Raw genomic sequence first — 21213 nt, forward strand, 5'->3', positions numbered from 1 at the left:
ATCCGAGGCTGCAATTACAATCCAGTGTAATTATCTCTGCCCATTAATAGCAGCAGATAGCTTGTCACAATCAGGTCTGCACATAATTAATCACTAGTTACTTTCCTCCATCTCTCTGCCCCTTCATCAACCCCCCAATCTCCCTCCCTCCCTCCCTCCCTCCATCCTCTGTGGGCTGTGTTCAATGTAAAACAGGCCTCTGGACAAGTCCCTGTGGTAGAACTAAATGTGCAACACTGTCAGGGCTTACAGGACAAAGTGAAAAGCCTTCCTTATTGACAACACATCACTGGCCAGTAATGGATGAGTTCACCATAATTGCTCAACCCTAAGCGCAAATACAGTATAAGTAGGCTTACACAAACCATACACAGTCCAACCCCAACACATCATTCCCTCCACACACACAAACACCAGTCCACCTCCTATGTGCCTCTATTGTCTTTTGTTCAAAACATTTTTTGTATCAAGGTTTTTTCTGGATCAAAAACAGGCTTAGGTGGTGGGCGTGACGAGGGGCGTGGCAATGGCTGAAGCTAATTTCCTGCAATTCTATGCATTTTGCAATGGCTAGCGCTGTGTTCTTCTTATGCTCCTACATTATAATTTAAATCAATATTTCTGAATTCATCATTTTTGTCTAGCTTTTATTTCAGTGATTCATAGTTCTTAAATATGTATTATTTAAAAATATATATATTTTAGTTGTTTAAGTTAACACTGAAAGTGATTTTTACATCCAAAGACGACCTGCCCAGCACCGTACCTCCATTCATATCCTCACCTATCCCAACACACCGTACCTCCATTCATATCCTCACCTATCCCAACACACCGTACCTCCATTCATATCCTCACCTATCCCCCGTACCTCCATTCATATCCTCACCTATCCCAACACACCGTACCTCCATTCATATCCTCACCTATCCCAACACACCGTACCTCCATTCATATCCTCACCTATCCCAACACACCGTACCTCCATTCATATCCTCACCTATCCCAACACACCGTACCTCCATTCATATCCTCACCTATCCCAACACACCGTACCTCCATTCATATCCTCACCTATCCCAACACACCGTACCTCCATTCATATCCTCACCTATCCCAACACACCGTACCTCCATTCATATCCTCACCTATCCCAACACACCGTACCTCCATTCATATCCTCACCTATCCCAACACACCGTACCTCCATTCATATCCTCACCTATCCCAACACACCGTACCTCCATTCATATCCTCACCTATCCCAACACACCGTACCTCCATTCATATCCTCACCTATCCCAACACACTGTACCTCCATTCATATCCTCACCTATCCCAACACACCGTACCTCCATTCATATCCTCACCTATCCCAACACACCGTACCTCCATTCATATCCTCACCTATCCCAACACACCGTACCTCCATTCATATCCTCACCTATCCCAACACACTGTACCTCCATTCATATCCTCACCTATCCCAACACACCGTACCTCCATTCATATCCTCACCTATCCCAACACACTGTACCTCCATTCATATCCTCACCTATCCCAACACACAGTACCTCCATTCATATCCTCACCTATCCCAACACACTGTACCTCCATTCATATCCTCACCTATCCCAACACACTGTATCTGCATCACTATCAAAACCTTCTTTCGCCTTCCTCCTCAATACCAAGTAGGAGTCCCTCTTCAACAAAGAAACTAACTCTAAACCCTAGGAGGCTGACGCCCAAACTTTCCTTCAGCTTATATCGCCTAAGACTTTCCCCAGCAGTCTCCTCACCTTCCATCAATGCCAAGCAGATCCTGTGGAGCTGCTCCCAGTCAGTATGATTTATAGAAGTTATTATAGCCCATTATAGAACAAAAACAGGAGAACACAGACCCACTTCACAACAACAGAGCCAGGCTAGATAATACGGACATCCATAGGGACTCACATAACGTCGGTTGATGTCCGGCACGTCCCCCCTACCACCTATATAGTGCACACATTTTTTACCAGAGCCCTATACTGGTCCCGGTCAAAAGTAGTGCACATCATAGGGAATAGGGTGCCATTTTGTACACAGCCATTGTCTTTAATCTAATTCTACACATGGTTTCATTTCAATTGGAATCAAAAACCCCATGTTAACAAACCATAACAGATCTCACTAATCCGCCCGGCAACAAAGAGATGGATGCATACAACACTCCTGGAAAGAGAGACACGCAAAGTCCTCCCTTCTCCTCCTTTCCCCAAGAATCATCATCCATCGCTCATTTACATATAAAACGCTTGCTGGAAGGTAAGGGCATATATTAAATCCATTATTTTTTGTTGTTGTCGTAAATAAGTTTACATAATTGTGTTTTGGCATTATGCAGAGAGAGAGAGATGCAGCTCTCCAGGAGCAACTTAGTGATGAATCCCTCAGCTGGTGCTGCTGGCCATCCAGACTGCTGCTTTATACTGATAATGAAGGATGAAACAAATGAGGACACGTCAACGACAACAGCGCGGGCAGAGACGCTGCTTCTATGACTGTCAGACAACGTTGTTGCTGTATGTGTGACCTTCTGGAGAGCAGCCACGTCCTCCATAAAACTACTGTAGTACTACAGTTACAACAGATTTCAGTCAACGTCACTCTGCTCTCCTCTGTCTTCTTTGACACACGCTCTCACTCAAACAAACAGCAATAATGTCAACGGTGTAAGTAAGGTAACCAGTTCTAATATTCCATCGTTGAAACCTTTTATTTACAAGGAAGTCATTTCATCAAAGCAACAATAATCCTTCCAGCAAGGCTGTCAACACAGTTGTTCAAGCATGTCCACTTTCCAGAGTACATGAACTATCTCTCAGTCCTCTGATGACAACCACATTACATCATGTTCACAATGATACCTTTCCAACTCCTCAGATAAACATCAATAAGCTCCAAGCCACCGGGGCTTTGGGTGACGCCTTTCTCATGTCACCTGTCCTGTGATGGATGACTTGAAGTAGGCATCTTGCTCAATCAGACAAATGAATGACTTCTGAGGAATGAAGACCTATATGTTTGCAATGTGAATCAAAGGACTACACACACCAACCCCATAATCAGTCTGCTCCAGCTCTCAGGAACATGTAGAGGAAGGCTTTCCAAAACCACAGCCAGGGGAATTAGTTAGTACTAATGTGGCCTCTTTGCTACATCAAGCAGCATCAAGGTTAGTCACTGGATTAGTCCCAAATGGGACCCTATTCCCTATATGGTGCACTACATTTGACCAGAGCCCTATGGGACCTGGTCAAAAGTAGTGCACTACATAAGGAATAGGGTGCCACTTGGGACGCCGACATTAACAACAGGCTCTGGTAATAAAGAGAGGAGGCATGTCAGTGCAGGAGATCTGATTTGCTCAATCTTCATATCCAACATCCAGCACAGAACAGCCCTAATGATGGGAACTCAGGTATGTACTTCTGTTCGTCACAGACACCTCGGGCCAAATAGAGAGAGGGACGGATCAAAACATTTTTCATTATATTCTTTAAGGTGAGCCAGGTAAGGCAAGGAAAGGCAAGGTGAGGCAGGTGAGGCAAGGCAAGGTGAGCCAGGTAAGGCAAGGCGAGGCAGGTAAGGCAAGGCGAGGCAGGTAAGGCAAGGCGAGGCAGGTAAGGCAAGGCAAGGTGAGCCAGGTAAGGCAAGGAAAGGCAAGGCGAGGCAGGTAAGGCAAGGCAAGGCAAGGCGAGCCAGGTAAGGTAAGGAAAGGCAAGGCAAGGTGAGCCAGGTAAGGTAAGGAAAGGCAAGGCGAGGCAGGTAAGGCAAGGCAAGGTGAGCCAGGTAAGGTAAGGAAAGGCAAGGCAAGGTGAGCCAGGTAAGGTAAGGAAAGGCAAGGCAAGGTGAGCCAGGTAAGGTAAGGAAAGGCAAGGAAAGGTGAGCCAGGTAAGGTAAGGTAAGGAAAGGCAAGGCAAGGTGAGCCAGGTAAGGTAAGGAAAGGCAAGGAAAGGTGAGCCAGGTAAGGTAAGGAAAGGCAAGGCAAGGTGAGCCATGTAAGGTAAGGAAAGGCAAGGCAAGGTGAGCCAGGTAAGGTAAGGAAAGGCAAGGTGCGCCAGGTAAGGTAAGGAAAGGCAAGGAAAGGTGAGCCAGGTAAGGTAAGGAAAGGCAAGGCAAGGTGAGCCAGGTAAGGTAAGGAAAGGCAAGGCAAGGTGAGCCAGGTAAGGTAAGGAAAGGCAAGGAAAGGTGAGCCAGGTAAGGTAAGGAAAGGCAAGGCGAGGCAGGTAAGGCAAGGAAAGGTGAGCCAGGTAAGGCAAGGAAAGGTGAGCTAGGTAAGGTAAGGAAAGGCAAGGCAAGGTGAGCCAGGTAAGGTAAGGAAAGGCAAGGCAAGGTGAGCCAGGTAAGGCAAGGAAAGGCAAGGAAAGGTGAGCCAGGTAAGGTAAGGAAAGGCAAGGAAAGGTGAGCCAGGTAAGGTAAGGAAAGGCAAGGCAAGGTGAGCCAGGTAAGGCAAGGCAAGGCAAGGTAAAGCAGGCAAGGCAAGGCAAGGCAAGGCAAGGCAAGGCAAGGCAAGGCAAGGCAAGGCAAGGCAAGGCAAGGCAAGGCAAGGCAAGGCAAGGCACGGCACGGCACGGCACGGCACGGCACGGCGAGGCAGGTAAGGCAAGGCAAGGCAAGGCGAGGAAGGTAAGGCAAGGCAAGGCAAGGCAAGGCGAGGCAGGTAAGGTAAGGCAAGGCGATGCAGGTAAGGCAAGGCAAGGCGAGGCAGGTAAGGCAAGGCAAGGCGAGGCAGGTAAGGCAAGGCGAGGCAGGCAAGGCAAGGCAAGGTGAGACAGGTAAGGCGAGGCATGGTGAGACAGGTAAGGTAAGGAAAGGCAAGGCAAGGTGAGCCAGGTAAGGTAAGGAAAGGCAAGGAAAGGTGAGCCAGGTAAGGCAAGGAAAGGTGAGCCAGGTAAGGTAAGGAAAGGCAAGGCAAGGTGAGCCAGGTAAGGTAAGGAAAGGCAAGGCAAGGTGAGCCAGGTAAGGCAAGGAAAGGTGAGCCAGGTAAGGTAAGGTAAGGAAAGGCAAGGCAAGGTGAGCCAGGTAAGGTAAGGAAAGGCAAGGAAAGGTGAGCCAGGTAAGGTAAGGAAAGGCAAGGAAAGGTGAGCCAGGTAAGGTAAGGAAAGGCAAGGCAAGGTGAGCCAGGTAAGGTAAGGAAAGGCAAGGCGAGGCAGGTAAGGCAAGGCAAGGAAAGGCGAGCCAGGTAAGGCAAGGAAAGGTAAGCCAGGTAAGGCAAGGCGAGGCAGGTAAGGCAAGGCAAGGTGAGCCAGGTAAGGCAAGGAAAGGCAAGGCAATGCGAGGCAGGTAAGGCAAGGCAAGGCGAGGCAGGTAAGGCGAGGCAAAGCGAGGCAGGTGAGACAAGGCAAGGCAAGGTAAAGCAGGCAAGGCAAGGCAAGGCAAGGCACGGCAAGGCGAGGCAGGTAAGGCAAGGCAAGGCAAGGCAAGGCAAGGCGAGGAAGGCAAGGCAAGGCAAGGCAAGGCAAGGCAAGGCGAGGCAGGTAAGGTAAGGCAAGGCAAGGCGAGGCAGGTAAGGCAAGGCAAGGCGAGGCAGGCAAGGCAAGGCAAGGTGAGACAGGTAAGGCGAGGCATGGTGAGACAGGTAAGGCGAGGCATGGTGAGACAGGTAAGGCGAGGCAAGGTGAGACAGGTAAGGCAAGGTGAGACAGGTAAGGCAAGGTGAGACAGGTAAGGCAAGACAAGGTGAGACAGGTATGGCGAGGCAAGGTGAGACAGGTAAGGCGAGGCAAGGTGAGACAGGTAAGGCGAGGCAAGGTGAGACAGGTAAGGCGAGGCAAGGTGAGACAGGTAAGGCAAGGCGAGACAGGTAAGGCAAGGCGAGACAGGTAAGGCAAGGCAAGGTGAGCCAGGTAAGGCAAGGCAAGGAGAGCCAGGTAAGGCAAGGTGAGACAGGTAAGGCAAGGCAAGGTGAGACAGGTAAGGCAAGGTGAGACAAGTAAGGCAAGGCAAGGTGAGACAGGTAAGGCAAGGCAAGGTGAGACAGGTAAGGCAAGGCAAGGTGAGACAGGTAAGGCAAGGCAAGGTGAGACAGGTAAGGCAAGGCGAGACAGGTAAGGCAAGGCAAGGTGAGCCAGGTAAGGCAAGGTGAGACAGGTAAGGCAAGGCAAGGTGAGACAGGTAAGGCAAGGCAAGGTGAGACAGGTAAGGCGAGGCAAGGTGAGACAGGTAAGGCAAGGTGAGACAGGTAAGGCGAGGCAAGGTGAGACAGGTAAGGCGAGGCAAGGTGAGACAGGTAAGGCGAGGCAAGGTGAGACAGGTAAGGCGAGGCAAGGTGAGCCAGGTAAGGCAAGGCAAGGTGAGACAGGTAAGGCAAGGCGAGACAGGTAAGGCGAGGCAAGGTGAGACAGGTAAGGCAAGGCAAGGTGAGGCAGGGCTGCTAGGTTGATTACTATCAGAGACAGACACAGTAACTCACCCACCTCACTGACTTGCTGGGGCCCTTCTCAAGCCCCAGAGCCCCCGGGGGTTCTACTGTACAGCACACCTGTGTATGACTGGGAGAGAGCCCCTCCACCATCAACCACCCTGGGCCACTCCCTTTCAGCACCCTGCCACCTAGTGGTACAGAACGGTGTTACATATTCCGTGTTCTGACAGTGAGACTTTACTAACTAACCCATCCAGCTATATTTCTGTTTGACTGCACATACAAAAGCCTCAGTGAGTTCTTTTATCATCCAGCCACATTCAGCTCAGTCCAATTCACAGATGTGAGTCTCAGTGTGTCTCACATATCATGTGTGTGCAGCCATGTCAGCGGCACCCACACATTAGCATGTTGTCATCATGAGTGTGTGGTGTGTGTGTGTTGTGTAAACTGTGGTGCAGGGTAGCGGTAATGAGGACTGATGGCTTTATGCTGCTGTATATTCCAGGAGGATGTCTTCTGACAGCTTCGGGAGACGATAAAGTAATAACTAATAATGTGCAAATAACGCTGTGTGCTGTATGACAACTGTGCCAAAGCACGCAAGGACTGGAGTGTGTGTGTCTGTGAAAGACAGAGAGAGGGGGGAATGAGAGAGGGGAGAGTGACAGAGGAGGGGGGAGTGAGAGAGGAGAGGGGGGGGGCTTCCTTCCTTTCAAGTTTCAAACACAACCTGCAGTGAACACTTCAGACCTAATTCACCACCTCCAATAAACACACACGCAGAAAGAGAATATATAAAGTGTTAAACAATCACTGACTTTGAAAAAAGAAAAGGAGAAGTGGCCAAGCCTGGCTTCTCTCTTTCTACCATTAAAACCAGAAAGTGAAATGGGAATAAGGAGTGCCATGCCAGCAGGTACAGTACAGTAGCAGTGTAGGTGAAGCACTAAGGAGGGGACACAGAGGAGAAGCCTCCTTCTCTGCAGACCTGAGTGATCCTTCTTCAGGTTCTTCAACAGGGAGTCTCCTCTATAAATCATATGATTGCAGCAGGGAGAGTCTCACACTGGCAGAAGGATCACTATGCATACACTACAGTGATTTACTGTTCTCTACTGTCTCTACTGTGGATCAGGACTCAAAGCCTCTGACTCCTGACAGCCTCTTTGACTGGTGAGAGCATAACATTCCCACAGAGACAGCAGAGCCCATTGGAACTACAGCAGAGCCCAGTGTAACTACTGTACAGCAGACCCCAGTGTAACTAAGCAGAGCCCAGTGTAATGACAGCAGAGCTCAGTTCAACTACTGTACAGCAGAGCCCAGTGTAACTACTGTACAGCAGAGCCCAGTGTAACTACTGTACAGCAGACCCCAGTGTAACTAAGCAGAGCCAAGTGCAACTACAGTACAGCAGAGCCCAGTGTAACTAAGCAGAGCCCAGTGCAACTACTGTACAGCATAGCCCAGTGCAACTACTGTACAGCAGAGCCCAGTGTAACCACTGTACACCAGACCCCAGTGCCCAGTGCAACTACTGTACAGCAGAAACCAGTTCAACTACTGTACAGCAGAGCCCAGTGTAACTACTGTACGCAGAGCCCAGTGTAACTAATGTACAGCAGAGCCCAGTGTAACTAAGCAGAGCCCAGTGTAGCTACAGCACAGCAGAGCCCAGTGTAGCTACTGTAAAGCAGAGCCCAGTGTAGCTACAGCACAGAGGAGCCCAGTGTAGCTACTATACACCAGTGCCCAGTGTAACTACTATACACCAGAGCCCAGTGTAACTACTATACACCAGAGCCCAGTGTAACTACTATACAGCAGAGCCCAGTGTAACTACTATACACCAGTGCCCAGTGTAACTACTATACACCAGAGCCCAGTGTAACTACTATACAGCAGAGCCCAGTGTAACTACTATACAGCGGAGCCCAGTGTAACTACTATACACCAGTGCCCAGTGTAACTACTATACACCAGTGCCCAGTGTAACTACTATACACCAGAGCCCAGTGTAACTACTATACAGCAGAGCCCAGTGTAACTACTATACACCAGAGCCCAGTGTAACTACTATACAGCAGAGCCCAGTGTAACTACTATACACCAGTGCCCAGTGTAACTACTATACACCAGAGCCCAGTGTAACTACTATACACCAGAGCCCAGTGTAACTACTATACAGCGGAGCCCAGTGTAACTACTATACACCAGAGCCCAGTGTAACTACTATACAGCAGAGCCCAATGTAACTACTATACACCAGAGCCCAGTGTAACTACTATACACCAGAGCCCAGTGTAACTACTATACAGCGGAGCCCAGTGTAACTACTATACACCAGATTCCAGTGTAACTACTATACACCAGAGCCCAGTGTAACTACTATACACCAGATTCCAGTGTAACTACTATACACCAGAGCCCAGTGTAAATACTATACACCAGAGCCCAGTGTAACTACTATACAGCAGACCCCAGTGTAGCTACTATACAGCAGACCCCAGTGTAGCTACTATACAGCAGAGCCCAGTGTAACTACTATACACCAGAGCCCAGTGTAACTACTGTACACCAGAGCCCAGTGTAACTACTATACACCAGAGCCCGGTGTAGCTACTGTACACCAGAGCCCAGTGTAACTACTATACAGCAGAGCCCAGTGTAACTACTATACAGCAGAGCCCAGTGTAACTACTATACAGCGGAGCCCAGTGTAACTACTGTACAGCAGAGCCCAGTGTAACTACTATACACCAGAGCCCAGTGTAACTACTGCACAGCAGAGCCCAGTGTAGCTACTATACAGCAGAGCCCAGTGTAGCTACTATACAGCAGAGCCCAGTGTAGCTACTATACAGCAGAGCCCAGTGTAACTACTATACAGCGGAGCCCAGTGTAACTACTGTACAGCGGAGCCCAGTGTAACTACTGTACAGCAGAGCCCAGTGTAACTACTATACACCAGAGCCCAGTGTAACTACTGCACAGCAGAGCCCAGTGTAGCTACTATACAGCAGAGCCCAGTGTAGCTACTATACAGCAGAGCCCAGTGTAGCTACTATACAGCAGAGCCCAGTGTAACTACTATACAGCAGAGCCCAGTGTAGCTACTATACAGCAGAGCCCAGTGTAACTACTATACAGCAGAGCCCAGTGTAGCTACTATACACCAGAGCCCAGTGTAACTACTATACAGCAGAGCCCAGTGTAGCTACTATACACCAGAGCCCAGTGTAACTACTATACAGCAGAGCCCAGTGTAACTACTATACAGCAGAGCCCAGTGTAACTACTATACACCAGAGCCCAGTGTAACTACTATACAGCAGAGCCCAGTGTAACTACTATACAGCAGAGCCCAGTGTAACTACTATACAGCAGAGCCCAGTGTAACTACTATACAGCAGAGCCCAGTGTAACTACTATACAGCAGAGCCCAGTGTAACTACTATACAGCAGAGCCCAGTGTAACTACAGCAGAGCTGTATTGTTTTTGAAATTGTTTATACTTTTACTTTTGATACTTAAGTATATTTTTGCAATTACCTTGAATTTTGATACTTAAATATATTTAAAACCAAGTAATTCAAGACTTTTACTCAACTAGTATTTTATCTGGAAATTTTCACTTTTACTTGAGTAATCTTCTATGAAGGTATCTTTACATAACCAACCACACCCTTCATATGCTGACACTGTAAAACCCTAGAATACCATATTCCCCGAATATTCATTCCTGCCTGACTATCATGATATGTACAGACTCTCAGTCTAGATTGAGCCCTGAGTGTTAATCTATGTATCTACACATCCACATACAGTAGTGCACTTCACAATCTCTCTGCATTGTTGGTAAACATTTCACTGTTAGTCTACACCTGTTGTTTACCAAGCATGTGACAAATAACATTTGATTTAATTAACTAGAGTTGTGAGGGAGTTGAGATGTGACTGGAAAGACAGAGAGAGAGACAGAGAGAGAGACAGAGACAGAGAGAGAGACAGAGAGAGAGACAGAGAGACAGACAGAGAGACAGACAGAGAGACAGACAGAGAGAGAGACAGAGAGAGAGACAGAGAGAGAGACAGAGAGAGAGACAGAGAGAGAGAGAGACAGAGAGACAGAGAGACAGAGAGAGAGACCGAGAGAGAGACAGAGAGAGAGACAGAGAGAGAGAGAGACAGAGAGAGAGAGATGATGAGAGTTACAGAGACAGAGAAGGAGAAAGACAGACAGAAAGAGGAAAAGAGGTAAGGCACATGTTGGGTCTGGTGGCAGTGGAGCGGCAGGAGGAGGACTGATCTGTCTGCTTCCTCTGTGTGATTGGTTCTCTCATTAGATGCCAGGCCCTGTAACCGGAGCGAGGCCTAATGCCTTGCTGTGTTTAGAAAAGCACACAAACCATTCGGCTATAATAGCAACCTTTTCAAAAACAAACCCCAAAATGAAAGGAGGCCAGCCACGGAAAAGCCGGCTGCAGATTATTTTGAGAATGGAGAACGACACGACCATGAGAAATTGTAAACTGCAACTGAAAATAAACCCAGACGTGCTGTGTGCAGTGCACCACCACCTACCCAAATGCCCTCCTGTCACCAGCCCCCTCTACTCTCTTGTCCCCACTTCTCGCCTTCACCCTCACTTTTGTTCCCCTCCTCTCTTCCTCCTTCACTTCTCATATCTTCCTCCTCTTTCTACACCTCACCTTCACAGCGTAGATGTGTCAGAGTTCAACTCACACAAACCAGGCCCTCATTCCACACTGATGCAGTCACATGATAAGCTGCTCTGCCTGTCACTTATCAGTAATTTACTGCTACTCTTTCCCTCACAAAATGAGCCTCTCCCCCTGCAGCCCTTCCACCTACACAGAAGAAAGCAAAGCACATCATCTCCCTGTTCTCTCTGACACAAGATTAGAAAGTTTACTGACATCAACAACAAGCGTTACCTGGGAGAACCGAGACAGAAGTGAAGAAGAGTAACAGGGGTCTACAGAGAGAGGAAGAAGGGTCCTGCTCTAACTTGCTCCAGTCACTAAAGTGGAAGCCTGTGTATTCTAAATTGGAGCCCAAATCACATAATTGGCTGCCACTGGCGGACATGTTTAGTTCCATGACCAATGGTTTAGTTGCAGGTTGTGTGAAGAAGTGGAACCAGGTTTTGGGGGTCAGGGGAACAAGGTGTGGACCTGTCCCCGAGGCTGATGCTCCCTGCTCGGGGGGGACAGGCCGTCAGAGTCCTGGCCCACCCTGCTCAGAGCAGCCGGGCCTCTGGGGGTCTCCTGACAGTGACAGTTCCCAAGCCATAACTGGCCCTGTAGTGCATAGGTAAGATTGCCTCGGGGCAGGGAGAGAGGAACGCACTGGGACACCTGCAACTGTAATTTGTCTTCTCATGTTCAGGGTGTTTTATGAGAGGCAGAAGACAAGGTGAAACAGCGAGCAAAACAAGCACATGTCCCATTCAGGAAATCCTCTCTCTCGGTATGGGTTGTCTCTGTGCTCGACTCATTTCTCAAACAAGTACTGGTGGAAAAAGACTGACACAAGGAATGCTCGTAATCAATGACCTTTTTGTAACCTTTATGGCTGAAACTAACCAACAACACCGCACAGCTTCCTGAGAGGATCCAAACTAGTATATTACTGGGCAAGTGGGACCCAAAGTTTAGTAAAAGTAGTTTTCCGTTGTTATGTGACCGAGTGTGTGAGGTTGAGAACAACACAGGGCTGATGTGTGTGTGATGGCTGGGGGTAACTCATGTTCCCCTCCCTTCCCGTACTATATCTCATCCAGGGGTATTAGACAGGGACACTACCAGGGGCAGAGACAACACAGATGCTTCCTTCCTTCAGAGAAGCCTTCATCAGTCCCCTACCCGCCCTCTGCCTGCCTGTAGCAGATTTCCCCTGCCCCATTCTCAGCAATCAGCCCAGTTAGGTTCTGCCCATCCAGCCCAAATCCCTTCATGGTTATCAGGAGAACTGAGCTGGGGCTGCTGGGGGCAAGGCTTTTCACTCACACAGGGACTGGGTGGGACTCTCTCATAAGGGATTGTGAAAGGGCGTGACACATGCTTATCCACACCCCAGTGCCCCCCAACAAAAATATATATACAGTATCTAAACTAAATAATAAAGGCAGCCCAAAACTTGTCTATGGCGCGCGCGCACACACACACACACACACACACACACACACACACACACACACACACACACACACACACACACACACACACACACACACACACACACACACACACACACACACACACACACACACACACCAGAGCCAAGTTGAGATCCACCGTGCCGGATGAGGTCTTTCTACATTATTCAGACGCTATAAGACATGACTTTGGTGTTGGGGACTGCATTGAAGTTCAGATCTGCCACAACTCCAGGCAAAATGACAACTCTTAGGTCACAGACTCAAAGCTCTGGTTAGTCTGTTTGCAGGATCTCTAAACAAAGACATTTCAGTAACACTCCCTCAGTTATTTCTACTTTCAGAGGTTGAGCTTAGTAAATCATATCAAGTCTAGACTGTTTTCTTGACATCTCTAATTGATCATAATAGGAAGCAGTCTTCTCCGTCTCTGGTCAGGTCCAACCTAGCGTGAATCCTACCATCCTACCATCCTACCATCCTACCATCCTACCATGCACCTCAACGTAACGCAAAGCAAACAGAATGAACGTTAGAAAAACACCATTATAGTTTTTATCCAGGCGCCTTTGGTTTCTGCCGCTGAATTGGGCTGGAAAAAAAGACGTTCAAATGGAACTCTAAATCAGGTTTGTCCCAGCTGTCATCTTTTCTACAGTATGTGATGTGTGTGTAAGCAGAGAGTAACTCAAGCCTCCGCATTTCACTCAGGAATGGTTTAGGTTAGAGTGACAGAGGGGGGAAACCTACAGAGAATAACATTGGCTAGAAGTTACCCATGAGAAACAACAGATTGATGCCTCACATACGCAGAGTGAAAACATGTCCGAGTGGAGTGCCCTCATATCCCAGCGGTTGAATAACAGAAGGGCATGGGATGATTGAAGGGGTCAACCAATTTCCCCCCTCAATCTGCATCTCGATTCAGTGGTTTTCTTCAGATACCGTGTTTTGAAAATACATTCCCCAGAATGCCTCTCTAGAAACCGCTGCAAAATCAAAGCAAGCATTGGTATCATGATGGCGTGAACACAAGTCCATTATATGAAGTTTTAGGTTTTTAGTATGAGCCAAACAATCCTGATAAGTTTCCAGGGTCTACTGTTTATGACCATTTCTATCACAAATAAGACAAAAGAAATAGGAGTATAAAAAAGAGAAACACGTGAATTAAAAACAATTTCTCTGGATTTGGCTCTTAACTCAAACCTCTAACACAAACAGTGACATAGATCCATCTCTCCAGAAATAAGTCCCTCACTGTTGCCGTGTGTTATAGACTCTCTTCAGCCCCCAGCTGTGCCCTGGACACCATATGTGAATTGATTGCCCCCCATCTATCGTCAGAGTTCGTACTGTTAGGTGACCTAAACTGGGATATGCTCAACACCCCGGCCGACCTACAATCTAAGCTAGATGCCCTCAATCTCACACAAATAACCAAGAAACCTACCAGGTACAACCCCAAATATGTATTAAGCATCTGCAATCCAAAATGAAATCTAGAATCGGCTTCCTATTTCCTAACAGCCTCCTTCACTCATGCTGCCAAACATATCCTTGTAAAACTGACTATCCTACCGATCCTCGACTTCGGCGATTTAATTTACAAAATAACCTCCAACACTCTACTCAGCAAATTGGATGCAGTCTATCACAGTGCCATCTGTTTTGTCACCAAAGCCCATATACTACCCATCACTGCGACCTGTAGCCTCTCGTTGGCTGGTCCTCACTACATATTCGTCGCCAAACCCACTGGCACCAGATCATCAGTAAGTCTTTGCTAGGTAAAGTTCCGCTTTATCTCAGCTCCCTGGTCACCATAGAAACACCCACCCGTAGCACGCGCTCCAGCAGGTATAACTCACTGGTCACGCCCAAAGCCAACATCTCCTTTGGCTGCCTTTCCTTCCAGTTCTCTGCTGCCAATGACTGGAACGAATTGCAAAGATCACTGACGTTGGAGACTTATATCTTCCTCTCTAACTTTGTGTCACCTGTCAGAGCAGCTTAACAATCGCTGCAGCTGTACACAGCCCATCTGTAAATAGCCCATCCAACCACCTACCTACCTCAACCCCATATTTGTTTTTCTGCTCTTTTGCACACCAGTATCTCTATTTGCACATCTGCACATCCATCACTCCAGTGTTAATTTCTAAATTTCTAAATTGTAATTACTTCGCCACTATTAGCCTATTTATTGCCTTACCTCCTTACTTAATTTGTACACACTGCATGCTGATTTTTCTATTGTGTTATTGACGGTACGTTTGTTTATGTGCAACTCTCTGTTGTTGTTTGTGTCGCACTGCTTTGCTTTATCTTGGCCAGGTCGCAGTTGTAAATGAGAACTTGTCCTCAACTGGCCTACCTGGTTAAATAAAGGGGAAATATATATATTTTAAATAAACACAGCACATAACTAAAGCTGAACAAAGACAGACAAGGAGGAGGCTAAAGCCTTTCATTGAGAGGGAATTAAGATAAAGTTATTTAACATAGACACATCTTTCCTTCTGTAAACCACCCATGACCTGGGGGGCTAGAGCTAGCTGGTGAGGCTGGGGGTAGGGAGTGTGATGGGGCCATGGAGGGTTAGAGCTAGCTGGTGAGGCTGGGGGTAGGGAGTGTGATGGGGCCATGGAGGGTTAGAGCTAGCTGGTGAGGCTGGGGGTAGGGAGTGTGATGGGACCATGGAGGGTTAGAGCTAGCTGGTGAGGTTGGGGGTAGGGAGTGTGATGGGACCATGGAGGGTTAGAGCTAGCTGGTGAGGCTGGGGGTAGGGAGTGTGATGGGGCCATGGAGGGTTAGAGCTAGCTGGTGAGGCTGGGGGTAGGGAGTGTGATGGGGCCATGGAGGGTTAGAGCTAGCTGGTGAGGCTGGGGGTAGGGAGTGTGATGGGGCCATGGAGGGTTAGAGCTAGCTGGTGAGGCTGGGGGTAGGGAGTGTGATGGGGCCATGGAGGGTTAGAGCTAGCTGGTGAGGCTGGGGGTAGGGAGTGTGATGGGACCATGGAGGGTTAGAGCTAGCTGGTGAGGCTGGGGGTAGGGAGTGTGATGGGGCCATTGCGGGTTAGAGCTAGCTGGTGAGGCTGGGGGTAGGGAGTGTGATGGGACCATGGAGGGTTAGAGCTAGCTGGTGAGGCTGGGGGTAGGGAGTGTGATGGGACCATGGAGGGTTAGAGCTAGCTGGTGAGGCTGGGGGTAGGGAGTGTGATGGGACCATGGAGGGTTAGAGCTAGCTGGTGAGGCTGGGGGTAGGGAGTGTGATGGGACCATGGAGGGTTAGAGCTAGCTGGTGAGGCTGGGGGTAGGGAGTGTGATGGGACCATGGAGGGTTAGAGCTAGCTGGTGAGGCTGGGGGTAGGGAGTGTGATGGGGCCATGGAGGGTTAGAGCTAGCTGGTGAGGCTGGGGGTAGGGAGTGTGATGGGGCCATGGAGGGTTAGAGGTAGCTGGTGAGGTTGGGGGTAGGGAGTGTGATGGGACCATGGAGGGTTAGAGCTAGCTGGTGAGGCTGGGGGTAGGGAGTGTGATGGGGCCATGGAGGGTTAGAGCTAGCTGGTGAGGCTGAGGGTAGGGAGTGTGATGGGGCCATGGAGGGTTAGAGCTAGCTGGTGAGGCTGGGGGTAGGGAGTGTGATGGGACCATGGAGGGTTAGAGCTAGCTGGTGAGGCTGGGGGTAGGGAGTGTGATGGGACCATGGAGGGTTAGAGCTAGCTGGTGAGGCTGGGGGTAGGGAGTGTGATGGGACCATGGAGGGTTAGAGCTAGCTGGTGAGGCTGGGGGTAGGGAGTGTGATGGGACCATGGAGGGTTAGAGCTAGCTGGTGAGGCTGGGGGTAGGGAGTGTGATGGGACCATGGAGGGTTAGAGCTAGCTGGTGAGGCTGGGGGTAGGGAGTGTGATGGGACCATGGAGGGTTAGAGCTAGCTGGTGAGGCTGGGGGTAGGGAGTGTGATGGGACCATGGAGGGTTAGAGCTAGCTGGTGAGGCTGGGGGTAGGGAGTGTGATGGGGCCATGGAGGGTTAGAGCTAGCTGGTGAGGTTGGGGGTAGGGAGTGTGATGGGACCATGGAGGGTTAGAGCTAGCTGGTGAGGCTGGGGGTAGGGAGTGTGATGGGACCATGGAGGGTTAGAGCTAGCTGGTGAGGCTGGGGGTAGGGAGTGTGATGGGGCCATGGAGGGTTAGAGCTAGCTGGTGAGGCTGGGGGTAGGGAGTGTGATGGGGCCATGGAGGGTTAGAGCTAGCTGGTGAGGCTGGGGGTAGGGAGTGTGATGGGGCCATGGAGGGTTAGAGCTAGCTGGTGAGGCTGGGGGTAGGGAGTGTGATGGGACCATGGAGGGTTAGAGCTAGCTGGTGAGGCTGGGGGTAGGGAGTGTGATGGGACCATGGAGGGTTAGAGCTAGCTGGTGAGGCTGGGGGTAGGGAGTGTGATGGGGCCATGGAGGGTTAGAGCTAGCTGGTGAGGCTGGGGGTAGGGAGTGTGATGGGGCCATGGAGGGTTAGAGGTAGCTGGTGAGGTTGGGGGTAGGGAGTGTGATGGGACCATGGAGGGTTAGAGCTAGCTGGTGAGGCTGGGGGTAGGGAGTGTGATGGGGCCATGGAGGGTTAGAGCTAGCTGGTGAGGCTGAGGGTAGGGAGTGTGATGGGGCCATGGAGGGTTAGAGCTAGCTGGTGAGGCTGGGGGTAGGGAGTGTGATGGGACCATGGAGGGTTAGAGCTAGCTGGTGAGGCTGGGGGTAGGGAGTGTGATGGGACCATGGAGGGTTAGAGCTAGCTGGTGAGGCTGGGGGTAGGGAGTGTGATGGGACCATGGAGGGTTAGAGCTAGCTGGTGAGGCTGGGGGTAGGGAGTGTGATGGGACCATGGAGGGTTAGAGCTAGCTGGTGAGGCTGGGGGTAGGGAGTGTGATGGGACCATGGAGGGTTAGAGCTAGCTGGTGAGGCTGGGGGTAGGGAGTGTGATGGGACCATGGAGGGTTAGAGCTAGCTGGTGAGGCTGGGGGTAGGGAGTGTGATGGGGCCATGGAGGGTTAGAGCTAGCTGGTGAGGCTGGGGGTAGGGAGTGTGATGGGGCCATGGAGGGTTAGAGCTAGCTGGTGAGGTTGGGGGTAGGGAGTGTGATGGGACCATGGAGGGTTAGAGCTAGCTGGTGAGGCTGGGGGTAGGGAGTGTGATGGGACCATGGAGGGTTAGAGCTAGCTGGTGAGGCTGGGGGTAGGGAGTGTGATGGGGCCATGGAGGGTTAGAGCTAGCTGGTGAGGCTGGGGGTAGGGAGTGTGATGGGGCCATGGAGGGTTAGAGCTAGCTGGTGAGGCTGGGGGTAGGGAGTGTGATGGGGCCATGGAGGGTTAGAGCTAGCTGGTGAGGCTGGGGGTAGGGAGTGTGATGGGGCCATTGAGGGTTAGAGCTAGCTGGTGAGGCTGGGGGTAGGGAGTGTGATGGGACCATGGAGGGTTAGAGCTAGCTGGTGAGGCTGGGGGTAGGGAGTGTGATGGGACCATGGAGGGTTAGAGCTAGCTGGTGAGGCTGGGGGTAGGGAGTGTGATGGGACCATGGAGGGTTAGAGCTAGCTGGTGAGGCTGGGGGTAGGGAGTGTGATGGGACCATGGAGGGTTAGAGCTAGTTGGTGAGGCTGGGGTAGGGAGTGTGATGGGACCATGGAGGGTTAGAGCTAGCTGGTGAGGCTGGGGGTAGGGAGTGTGATGGGACCATGGAGGGTTAGAGCTAGCTGGTGAGGCTGGGGGTAGGGAGTGTGATGGGGCCATGGAGGGTTAGAGCTAGCTGGTGAGGCTGGGGGTAGGGAGTGTGATGGGGCCATGGAGGGTTAGAGGTAGCTGGTGAGGTTGGGGGTAGGGAGTGTGATGGGACCATGGAGGGTTAGAGCTAGCTGGTGAGGCTGGGGGTAGGGAGTGTGATGGGGCCATGGAGGGTTAGAGCTAGCTGGTGAGGCTGAGGGTAGGGAGTGTGATGGGGCCATGGAGGGTTAGAGCTAGCTGGTGAGGCTGGGGGTAGGGAGTGTGATGGGACCATGGAGGGTTAGAGCTAGCTGGTGAGGCTGGGGGTAGGGAGTGTGATGGGGCCATGGAGGGTTAGAGCTAGCTGGTGAGGCTGGGGGTAGGAAGTGTGATGGGGCCATGGAGGGTTAGAGCTAGCTGGTGAAGCTGGGGGTAGGGAGTGTGATGGGACCATGGAGGGTTAGAGCTAGCTGGTGAGGCTGGGGGTAGGGAGTGTGATGGGACCTGTGGGGCTAGAGCTAGCTGGTGAGGCTGGGGGTAGGGAGTGTGATGGGACCTGGGGGGCTAGAGCTAGCTGGTGAGGCTGGGGGTAGGGAGTGTGATGGGATATGGGGGCTAGAGCTAGCTGGTGAGGCTGGGGGTAGGGAGTGTGATGGGACCTGGGGGCTAGAGCTAGCTGGTGAGGCTGGGGGTAGGGAGTGTGATGGGACCATGGAGGGTTAGAGCTAGCTGGTGAGGCTGGGGGTAGGGAGTGTGATGGGACCATGGAGGGTTAGAGCTAGCTGGTGAGGCTGGGGGTAGGGAGTGTGATGGGACCATGGAGGGTTAGAGCTAGCTGGTGAGGCTGGGGGTAGGGAGTGTGATGGGACCATGGAGGGTTAGAGCTAGCTGGTGAGGCTGGGGGTAGGGAGTGTGATGGGGGCATGGAGGGTTAGAGCTAGCTGGTGAGGCTGGGGGTAGGGAGTGTGATGGGACCATGGAGGGCTAGAGCTAGCTGGTGAGGCTGGGGGTAGGGAGTGTGATGGGACCATGGAGGGTTAGAGCTAGCTGGTGAGGCTGGGGGTAGGGAGTGTGATGGGGCCATGGAGGGTTAGAGCTAGCTGGTGAGGCTGGGGGTAGGGAGTGTGATGGGACCATGGAGGGTTAGAGCTAGCTGGTGAGGCTGGGGGTAGGGAGTGTGATGCGACCTGTGGGGCTAGAGCTAGGTGGTGAGGCTGGGGGTAGGGAGTGTGATGGGACCTGGGGGCTAGAGCTAGCTGGTGAGGCTGGGGGTAGGGAGTGTGATGGGATATGGGGGGCTAGAGCTAGCTGGTGAGGCTGGGGGTAGGGAGTGTGATGGGACCTGGGGGGCTAGAGCTAGCTGGTGAGGCTGGGGGTAGGGAGTGTGATGGGGCCTGGGGGGCTAGAACTAGCTGGTGAGGCTGGGGGTAGGGAGTGTGATGGGGCCATGGAGGGTTAGAGCTAGCTGGTGAGGCTCGGGGTAGGGAGTGTGATGGGGCCATGGAGGGTTAGACCCTGAGTTACCTCCAGTAGTATCAATGGTTGATCCACCAGCCTGGGACTGAGGCTGAAATGAAGCTGGAGTCTGCATCTTGCAGCACACAGTACAGCCTAAAGCCCACTGCTAATCACCCTACTGTGTTACATCTCCTCTGGAGAGGCCATGGCCCTATAGTCAGCTGCCCTCTCCTCTGCCTTCCGGAGGAGTACCACTCCAGTACCACGTGCACCCACAGCCATGACTCACGACTCACGCAATCAGCCAGAGGAAAGGAGGCCACGCTGACCCCAAACAGGAACAATATCAGGGGAAGAGAGGGAGGGAGAGAGGGGGGAAGAGAGGGAGGGAGACAGGGGGGAAGAGAGGGAGGGAGAGAGGGAGGGGGAGGGAGAGGGCAAGCGTGGGGGAGTTTATTATTTGCCAGAACGTTTTTCAACAAAACAACAAAGGAACAGCATCTGAGAGGAGTTTGGATTAACTAAGGGGGCTGAGTGAGGCTTTACCTACTGAGAGTTGAAGAAAGTGGTGTGCTTCAGAAGCCTACAGATGAGAAGGGGGGAATTAGGAGGTAGGGCCGGGTCTATTGAGTGTGGAGATATTTGGCGCTGGCACTTAATCAAAGTGATTAGGTCTTGGGAAGCCAAGCCCACAGGTTATCCTTCAGGAAGCATACCAAGTAGTTATCAAAACCCCCCAAGTTCAAAGCAGCTCAATTTTCCTATATTAGAAAGAAGAAGTGTTTTGGACAGCCACCTCCAGACTTCTTTCTAGGTAAAGACCTGTGTCAGAGATGTTTGTACTTGCATGCTCTTCAGGAGACAAGAGGAGGAGGAGGAGAAAAAGAAAAGCTGTGTGCTTAAGTGAAGTCCAGGTCCGTCAGAGTCTGCACAGTGTGATCAATCACCCAAAGCCCAAGTCCCGGAGAAACCCGATCTGCAAGAGAGTCTGATTTTCACACATCTCTCTCTCTCTCTGACAGCTTAAGGCTGAACGGCAAAGTACATTTGACATGTTTTCATTTTTGTCATTTAGCAGACACTCTTATCCAGAGCAACTTGCATACATACTGGTCCCCCGTGGGAATCAGACCCACAACCCTGGCATTGCAAGCGCCATGCTCTACCAACTGAGCCACACGTGACCAGTTACTTAAATCCACTTAAATTCCAGCACCATGGCTGTCAGAGGGGATATTTCGATACGTTAGATCAACCTGTTTACTATTGTGAGGATTTAAGAGCATCTGTATCTGGGGCAGGAGAGATTGTCACTTTAAAACCCTCTCTGTGTAGTCTGTAACACTCCAGGGATACCTAAACAATCCCATCAAGGTAGTGGTGGGCGGTGAGAGGACATGGTGTCAGGGGTCCAT

The 21213-nt window shown here is 50.9% G+C and overlaps 1 protein-coding gene across 2 annotated transcripts in view; it reads right to left on the reverse strand.

Moving 5' to 3' along the window:
• LOC124035554 (alpha-ketoglutarate-dependent dioxygenase FTO-like) overlaps positions 1-21213 on the reverse strand; it is a 331688-nt gene that overhangs the window by 77972 nt on the left and 232503 nt on the right. The gene's annotated exons all lie outside the window — the stretch shown is intronic.

Source organism: Oncorhynchus gorbuscha, linkage group LG05, assembly GCF_021184085.1.
Source record: "Oncorhynchus gorbuscha isolate QuinsamMale2020 ecotype Even-year linkage group LG05, OgorEven_v1.0, whole genome shotgun sequence".
NCBI classification, from domain to species: Eukaryota; Metazoa; Chordata; class Actinopteri; order Salmoniformes; family Salmonidae; genus Oncorhynchus; species Oncorhynchus gorbuscha.